The sequence below is a fragment of the Morus notabilis genome, unplaced genomic scaffold (assembly GCF_000414095.1).
Source record: "Morus notabilis unplaced genomic scaffold, ASM41409v2 Scaffold224, whole genome shotgun sequence".
Classification (NCBI taxonomy): Eukaryota; Viridiplantae; Streptophyta; class Magnoliopsida; order Rosales; family Moraceae; genus Morus; species Morus notabilis.
The window spans coordinates 268,351-278,818 of NW_010368057.1; positions in this window are offsets into that span (position 1 = coordinate 268,351).

The following is a 10,468-nucleotide window of genomic DNA, read 5'->3' on the forward strand; positions in this document are numbered from 1 at the left end:
AAAAAAACTAATCATTAGTCCTATTCACCTCTCTCATCACATCTCATCAAATCACACACACTAACCTACACCTTGTATTTTTGTCCATTCCCTTAACTTACTCATTAAAACTGTCCAAAATTATGCTGACAGTTATTTTCTCTTGTATACGGGTTCTGGATGCTAGGTTGTACTGTGCTGGGAGATTCTTAAAATTAAGATTCTCTAACTGTATCTATACTGGAAATTCTTCCGTTTTAAAGTACGGTGAGAATTTATCGATCGAATTTACTTGATCGGAAAAATGTGAACCTAACGTGAAATCTGCTACAGAATTTAGGAATGCAGATGTTAATTCCATAAATCCTTCAATCACAAAATGTACATAGTATAATGATTTTCCAGGAAAATCCTTGACTCAAATACATGAATTACATTATTAAAATTCTGAGATTTTCTTAGTCACTACACATCCAAACACAAACTCAAGTTATAACTCAAACTCAACTCAAGATCATCACTCAAGTTATCCTAACTCAAAAATGCAAAAGAACAACCCCTTAACTTTTCAAAAAAAAATCATCTATAAAAGAAACACTCCTTGATCGAAACTAATTACATTAACATTGACATCTCTGTTGATAACTCTATGAAATTGAGTTATTTTACCAATTTTTTGTGCATGTAAATTTGCTAGGTCTTGAGATTTTAAATATTTTTAGTCTAGTTTTGTGTAATTTTAATTTAGTTCATGTTAGTTTAATTTTATTGTAATTTATTTTATTATAGTGCAAGTTTAATTCATTTTGCTTAGTTTGATTTTAATTTTATTTTGTTGTTATTTAGTTTCCCTTCCTAAATAATTATTTTCTCAATTGTATAAATTTAAGTGATGTTTGGTAAGCAGATTCTGTTGTCCCGAATAAGGCTACCCAAGAGGGGGGTGAATTGGGTTTTGAATATTTTTCTAGAGTTTATATGATTCTTCAAATATTAAACTAAATATAGACAATTAATTGAACAAAGAACCTTTAACAAACACTTGGTGTACAGAAAATTATGTAAGTTAATACAATAGCTCAATCACTTGATTTACATGAAATAGACCAATCTAATATGATAAAAAGAGTTCAATAAATTTATCACGATGAGTTAAGACAATCAATGTCAGCAATTAAATTTGAAGTGCGAAAATTAAAGAGATAGAGTTAGAGAGATGCAAACGAGATTTATAGTGGTTCGACAAATGAATTTGCCTACATCCACTGTCGCCGAGATATTCCGCCTCTCGACCTCTTTCACTATTCGATCGACTTTCCGGCACGATCACTCCTCTTACAAGAAGGCGAATCTTTCTACCCGAGGCTTCGCCTAACCTCTTACACAATGTCGATTTTTCACGGAGATCGACCAACCAAGTAACCCAATACCAAAGTAATGATTATGAGTAATGAAGCACTTAGTTTCACTCTCCTAACAAAGGTTTTACACAATTTGAAATCACTAGGAGATGATGAACTCACACTATCACAATATAACTCAAGTTAGGCTCAAATGTATGTGAGAGAGTTAGGGATTTTGAGAAGATGATGATTATGTGGACACAAATGAGAACTCTCTTTTTGATTTTGAAACTTTGAACCCGTTCTCTGTTTTTCACAAGGATAGCTGTTGAAAAAAAATGGCTTTTCTCTATTTAAACTCTTTTACCAACGGTCATATTTTTGCTCGTTTACCCAGTACCGGTCGACCGGAGCGGTTGACCGGTTGATACAAATTTGAATTCATGATGTTCAACATTCTTACGGAGTGTCTGTTGAACAAAACCGGTCGGCCGGAGCGGTTGACCAGTTGAGGCATCACCGGTCGACCGGTGCATTTAGCCTTCTCTGTCACCGGACGACGTAGGTCGACCGGATGACACTTAATTTGCCTCAAATCTTCACACATTTGTACATTTAGGCCAAATGTCATTATGCACTAAGTTTAGTCTCATTTTTAAAGAATAATGTGAGTGTGTGCATGAGCCAAAACAAGAATTAATCATGACAGTATGAAGTCAAAATCAAATACAAGACTAAGGAGATATTAAAAAAAACCTATTAGTACTTGTCCAGTGTTTGCTTGCTCTTGATCTTTGATATTTTAGCACTTCAAGCCTTGAATTCCTTCTTCAATTTGCATTTGTCAATCTTGAATGTATTTGCATTGTATTCCTCAAAATGCTTCTTGAGTTGATTTATAACAATAATTACGCTAAATACACAACTCAAAATAGAATCATTAGAGACATAATACATTGTGTTTGTGATCATCAAAACATGAGAATATTCAACCTTGGGCCAACACTACTAATTACACGCTTCCGCATCCGAAATCATTTTGGAAATCAATAAAAGCGTCATTTTATAATATATACAATATATAGAAATGTCAAAACCAAACGTTTCTCTGCCATTTCCACCAAAACGGTAACGTTTTGACTGAAATGGCACCCCCTATCCTCCCTTTTTTCTTTCAAGTCCTTCTTTTTATTTTTATTTTTTAAAAAAATTTTACCTCAAAACGGTAGAAAATGACTAGTCCGAGGCCTGGCCCGTGACGTGCCTAATGTTAAAATTCGACCCTCATGCTCCAAAACCCCTATAAAAGCCCTATCTCCCTGGCAACATTCTCAACTCTTCTACATCACTCTCAACTCTCAACTCCTCTCACTCTCATAACTCTATTTTTCATATTCTCTCTCTGATTCTTAGCTTTCTCTCTTCATTCCAAACTTTCTCTTATCTCTTTCATTTACAAATTTCAATCAAATTTAAAGACATCCTGAAAAAATCTACTCATTATTTTTGTATAAAATTTTATTATTAAATGTTTATTTACATTGTTTATTGTTTATAAATATTTTTGTTAACATTAATTTTTGTTTTTTTTTTTACAGAAAATGGCGAAATCAAATTTTCTTGATTTTCCTGATTTTGGAGATCAACCATTTTATGAGGATGAAATTTTGATGCACAACTCTAACTCCACTGATGCGAATAATGTTCTGGTTGATAACCAATCAGTGCACAACAAGGATATAGGAGAACGTGCAAGGGAAAAAAGATCGCGCACAGCTCCTGCATGGCAACATTACACAGAAGAGCTACGACCAAATCTAAAAACAGGTAAAATTAAATGCGCGTGGTTTGTAAATATTACAAAAAATACTTTTCTAACAAAAAGGGTGGGGGTACATGTCATCTCGATAGACATTGGAAAGCATGTCTACCATTACACCAAGATGGTAGTGTGGACTCCCACCAACAAATACTTTCACTCACAAATCAAGGTTTACAAAATTTTTCATATGATGCACAACGTTCTCGTGAGGCACTAGCTAAATTTTTAGTTAGCTCCGAATTACCATTGTCTTTTACAGATGATGAAGCATTTGAAGAATTTATTCATACTACATTTTGTCCACAATTTAAAAGGGTTAGTAGAAACACAACTAGAACTGATTGCATGAAAGTTTTTTATGCACTGAGACAATCATTTGTTGATAATTTTAAGTCTTTTAATGCTACAGTCTCTTGCACATATGATCTTTAGGAGGGTTGTAATAAAACTTGTTATTCATGCATCACGGCTCATTATGTTGACGGGGATTGGATTTTACAAAAGCGAATTATTAGTTTTCGTTTAAGTCTTTTTCCACATAATGCAAATGTTATTTTTCTACTATTATGGAAATTTTTAATTTTTATGGCATTGAAGATAAAGTTTTAACCATTACTTTTGATAATGCATCAGTAAACACAGCTGCTATCAACATATTCAAAGCAAATTTGAAACCACCTCTTGGTGGAGAATTTTTTCATCAACGTTGTGCATATCATAAAATTAGTAGTCCAAGCTGGTATTGAAATTATATCCCATCATTTAACTAAAATTAGAAAGGCGCTATTTTTCATCTCTAGTTCGGGAGCTCAGCTCCAAGAATTTTACCAATATTGCAGGAATAGCCAAATGAGGTCAAGAAAGTTTCCAACAGATGTTCAACATAGGTGGAACTCCACCTACTTAATGTTGAAAACTGTCATTCTGTATCTATAGATAATCACTACATATGTGAACAGTAAGCATGATGAGCATTTTATTTATGATGCAGATTGGAAGATTGATGAGTACTTTTTAAAATTTTTAGAAGCATTCTATAATACTACCGAATTACTTTCTGGTGTGTATTATCCTATTGCTCATCTTACTTTGCATCAATTATTTAATATTTCTGAAACAATTGCTTATTATAGGGATACTGATCTTTTTGCAACCATAGTAAATGAAATGGAAAGAAAATTTAAAAGTTATTAGGCCAGTTGTCTAATTTTATATGCATTAGCAATAATTTTATATCCTAGATGTCAATTAGATGGTACAAAATATTTGATGTCTGCTACAATAGATAATTTATCTATTGATATGGAACTAACCATTGATGATGCAAAAAAATGTTAGAACATATGTTTGCATTGTATGAAAAAAATACGGAATAAGACAACAACAACAGTCAACTTTGACGTCAAAGAGCAGTTCCGAGCCTAAAGGTTCATCATGGAGCTTCTTGAAGAGGGGATCATCATCAACACATGGACCGTCTTCAGAACTTGTCAAATATTTTGAGTCAAATTTTGAAATTGATGACGACAAACTAGACATCTTACAGTGGTCGAAGGGTAAGTAAGATCGTTTTCCAACATTATCTATTATAGCACGTGACATTTTGACAACTTCAGTGTTCACAGTAGCATCAGAGTAAGCATTTAGTGTAGGTAATCAAATTCTTGAGGCTAAGAGGAACAAAATGTACTTGGATATCTTGGAGGGGCTAATGTGCATGAAAGACTGGGAAGATGCAAGAAGACGAAAATAACATTATACAGATGATACACTTCTAGACTATTTTTCAAGCTACAGTGTAATTTAATTATCCTTGTATACTGTAATCTTTTTTCCTTCGCTTAGGTTTTGTCCCGATCTCCCCACGGATTTTACTCGGTAAGGTTTTTGAAGAGGTAGTCATGTATGTGTAATTATTCATATTATTTCAATTCAATAAAATTACATCTTTTTGGGACATATGATATATAGGGCTGTTCATGGGTTGGATTGGTGCGGGGTAGGACTTTTTTTTCCCGCCCCAAAGGGTGCGGATTGTACATATTTGGCCCCAACGATGTTAAAAAAATTTCACAACCCAACAATGTTCGGGTTGGGTTGGGGCGGTGTGGGATTGGTTGGGTGGTTGGTTTCAACATTCAAAAAATTAAAGACTTAAAGTTCAATATAACATTCAAAGTTCATCATCAAATAGAAATAGCAACCATCTTTATTAGTTCATCTAACATCAAACATGAAGCAAAGTAGTCCATCCAACATCAAATACAAAGCAAACATAAATTAGTCTACACTCATATATTAGTCTTAACATAAAGCAAACATAGATGATTAAATCTTACTTCAAGTCCATCCAAAGCAAGCATTGCAACATCAACCATCTTTATCAATCCACACTCATAGGCTCTTCAATGGTTGTAGTAGGACATGAAGTTGAGTTATCTACAAGAGAAATGAAAATAGCTTAAGTAATAATTTGGATAGTTTAGACTCTAAACTTTAGAGTTCATATAATAAAATAGATTAAGATATATACAAATTATTGTCTTACCTAGATTTTCATAAGTCTCCAAGTCATCCAAATAGTCTCTTACTTGCATAGAATCATGTGTAGACTTCAACCAATTTTGAGTACAGACAATAGCCTCCACCATCTTAGGATTCAAAGAGCTCCTAAATGGATCCAGAATGCAACCACCAGTACTAAAAGCTGACTCGGAAGAAACTGTGGAGACTTGGACAACAAGTACATCACGGGCAATTTGAGCAAAACCTTGAACTTCTTACTATTATCTTTCCACCATTCTAAAATATCAAAATCAGGGGTTAAAGGGTTCACATTCTCATAAGCTAGATACCTGTCTAGGTCATTTTTCTCCATATTATCCCCTCGTTGCTTCAAGAATTGACTTAACAAGTCATGACAGCTTGAACAGGTCGTTCTTTGGGAGTATTTGTAGCCATTTCTCCATTTTTTTCATTATCAACCCCTTCACCATAAAAGGACATCAATCTAGACAATGTTTCATCCACTTTTTTGCATAACTTAGAGGCTGTGGTAGCATCATAAACCATGCTAAAACAGTGCCGAAGATAGTCCCTTTTATATCTAGGGTCAAGTACAACAGCAATAAACAACATACAGTTAATATTTTCCCCATTGCCCTAATATTTTTCAAACTTCCTTCTCATCCCAAAAGCCATGGTCGACAACAAGTAATCACTACTTTCACATAGCTCACTCAACTGTCTTTGAATGGAACAAATCTCATGGAAAAAAGTGTTAGAAGTGACATGTTGTGATGCACTAAATTTCAAAGTGATTTCATAAAAAGTCTTAAGAAATTGAACAAAAACCTTAGCATTTGTCCAATCTTCCTCCATTGGTGGTCCCACTTTTCTTTTCCCACCATCTTCTTCCAAAAAGTATCCTAAGAACTTTTCATCCTCCTCTTCATATCTATCAAAAGCCTTTTGGAACTTAATAGCAACATCTAACATCATGTATGTTGAGTTCCACCTAGTTGGGACATCTAAAACCAACAAACCCTTATATTCAACTTTCTCTTGCTTCACACAATCTTCGAACTTTTGTAACCTTGCAGGAAAAGATTTGACATACTTAACATCATTTCGAATTGCTGTTATTAAGCTATGTATCTCCTTTAGTCCTTCATTTACAATGAGGTTAACAATGTGAGCAACACAACGCTGATGGAGAAATTCACCGTCCAAAACAGCGCCTTTCCACCCATTCACCCTCCGTTTGAAAAAACTCAAGGCTGAATCATTGGCAGCAGCATTATCTACTGTCACCGTGAACACCTTTTCAAGCCCTCATCCATGCATACATTGCTCAATCAACCTCCTAATGGTTTCCCCTTTTCCATTTGGCATGGTACAAAAGTTAATAATTCTCTTTTGAAGCTTCCAATCAAAATCAATATAGTGGGCAGTTAGACATATATAGTGTATGTTTTGCAAAGAAGTCCAACCATCAGTTGTAAAGGACACCCTCTTACAATCCTTGCATAAAGCAACTTTTAATTTAGCCTTTTCCTCACTAAACAATTGCAAAACATCTCTAGCAACTGTTATTCTTGAGGGAGGAATAAATTTGGGCTGCATTACTTGGCAAAATTGTTTAAACCCATCCCCTTCTACACTCATAAACAGCAGCTCATCCATGATCACCATCTTAGCTAAAGCTTTCCTACAAGCTTCTTTACTATACCCAATTGCCAACAAACCACTCCCACTTTCACTACTCACACGAAAACTCAACAATTTCTGCTTCTTATCTTGAACTCTAAAGGGATTCTTTTTGCGTTGCTTTCTTAAATGAACTAGCATGCTACTTGTCCCATGCGTTCTAGAACTACAAGCATAGTCCTTCCCACAGTAATTACACACCCCTCTTTCATCACCTGGATTCCCCCCTTTCTTAATAGTAAACTTATCCCAAACCTCAGATTTCATAACAGGTGTTTTCTTACCATATGTCCCCTCATTCTCATATTCTAAATCAATCACATCTTTTTTTTGGTGATCTAGGGCTGGTGTTTTGAAAACCACGTCAGAGTCAAGTGATTGGTTTGTTGTACGATTAGGGGATGGGGAAGATGATGCTACAATTTCAGAAGTTGGGGTGTGGTTGTCAAATGATGATAGGAACTTGTCCATCCTAAACAGAAAATGTAAAACAAGCCATTCATATAACAGAGAGCATAAAAATACTTGGAATACTCAGAAATACTCAAAGCATAGTCATAAAAATACTCAGAAATACTCAAAGGCCAAAGCAGATACTGATTATCAAAATAGCATCAAGAGAAAGGAAATTAGAGGCTCTGATCAAGCCATTACCTGAGACTCTCGGTGGAGAAATGACGAGACGCTGGGGTTGGAAATACTGAGAGAGCGCAAAGCAATGAAATACTCTATTCACATAACAGAGAACACAGCCATTCACATAACAGAGAGCACAAAAATTCTCAAAATACACAAAAATACTCAAAGAAATTCACTGATTATGAAAATAACATCAAGAGAAAGGAAATCAATATCATCATTTGCCGGGAAAATGAGTTCGAGCTACAATAAACACCAAAAGATAAGTGAGGAGAGAGAGGCCTAGAGGCGAGAGATGAGAGCACAGAGCCAGAGCGCAGTGAGCACAGAGCTGAAAGGACTGAACACTGAGGGCCTGAGGCGAGAGAGCACCGGAGAAAGTGGGCAAGACGACAGCTGAGAGGACTGAGCAATGAGGAGAGAGTTGCGAGGGGAGAGGCGGCCGAGACCGAGAGGTGTGAAATGAGGGAAAACTGAAAAGGAAGAGGCAAGCAGATGGGGTTCACGGGAGGGGAGATCGAGATTGTGATTGCCCTAATGCCAGCGAGCCTAGGGTAGAACTTGGGCTGTTGGGCAGTTGGGCTTGGGCCGAAAGCTTGGGGGTATGTTGTGCGGGTTGGGTTGGAGATTGTGGGTTGTCATGGGCCCAACCCAAAATCCGCCCCAAACACTTCGGGCCAGAGGTATAATGGGCCGAAAATTTAAAAATAATGCTGCGGGTTGCTTTTTTCGGCTTGGGTTGGGGCGGGGTGGGTTGTGTTTGCGAGTTGTTTGGGTTTATGAACAGTCCTAATGATATATTTCCTTTTTGTCATTAAATATGATAACAAATGCGAATCAAGTGCAATCCGGTCGAGCAGTGCATGCTCAACGACCATAAATTGGACCGTTGAGCTTCAATCGATTGAAAAGGGCTAGGGCTGGCCTGTGAAGGGCCTGGGCCCAGCCCTGGGCTCGGCCCAAGCCTTTATGGACAAGGGCCGGGGAAAGGGTGGGACCTGAGGGTCTTCCTTCAGGCCCGACCCAGGCACGACCCTATGCTGTACAGGGCCGTACTTGGCCAGTGACGAGCCTGGGATTAGAAAGGCCGCGTCGGCTCATCACGGTTCTTTTGACACTACTATGTAACTTACCCTTTAGACCTTTTGATGAAGGTTATGTTACTAATATGTTTACCTTTTTTTTTCTAAATTTTATTTTATTTTTTTCTTTTTTATTTTAGTTCTTTTTATCTTAAAACTAATTATTTCTTTATTTTTGTCATTTTGACAATTTTTTATTTTTGTCTCAAAAGTTTTTTTTTCTATACTCTAAAACTATTTATTTATTCATTTTGATCCTTTTTTTTATTATTAGGCAACCTCTAAGGTGAAACCCTTTAAAAAGACACACTAATAGAATTTTACTCTTTACTGTTAAATTAATTTTTCAATAGTTAGATTTATATAAATCTGTATTAAAAATTTATAACAGTTAAAATTACTCTTCTTGTAAATCTGACCGTTAAAAGATTAAACTAACGATTGAAAATAAAGATTCTATCCGTGAAGATTTTTTTAGGGGCTGTTCGGTTGAGGTGTTTTTGAGTGAAAAACTCAAAAAAAGCAACTCGAGTTACAACTTTATTTGAGTTCATGTTATTTTACGTTTGAACTCGAGTTTAAACTCGAGTTTGAACTCGAGTTTGGGACTAAAACTCGAGTTCAAGTTTCCCCTTCAACTCAAGTTCCGAAACTCGAACTCAAATTAATGAACAATATTTTTTCTATTTTTAAAAATGCTATAACTTTTTCGTTTTAATTCTGATTGAGATGATTTTTTTTCTATGTGTTGACAACAAAAAGATGAATAAAACCCGACCCATATACCCTATTAAAATTTTTCATCAGCATTGAGTTTTTATTAAAATACTATTTAAATACAAATTCAAGTTTTGACTCACTCAAACACAAACTCAAAAAGATTCTTATCTCAAACATAATTCAAATGTACACAACCAAACACAAACTCAAATTACAACTTCAACTTAAGTTATAATTCAAACTCAACTTAAACACTCAATTCTTTTGGAGTTTAACTTGAGTATAATTCTTGAGTTGAATTTGAGTTATAATTTGAGTTGAAGTTATAACTTGAGTTTGTGTTTGGTTGTGTACATTTGAGTTATGGTTTGAGAAAAGAATCTTTTTGAGTTTGTGTTTAAGTGAGTCAAAACTTGAATTTGTATTTAGATAGTATTTTAATAAAACCTCAATATTGATGGAAAATTTTAATAGGGTATATGGGTGGGGTTTTATTCGTCTTTTCGTTGTCAACGCATAGAAAAAAAAAAGCATCTCAATCAGAATTAAAACGAAAAAGTTATAGCATTTTTAAGAATAGAAAAAACACTGTTCATTAATTTGAGTTCGAGTTTCTGAACTCGAGTTGAAGGGGAAACTTGAACTCGAGTTTTAGTCCCAAACTCGAGTTCAAA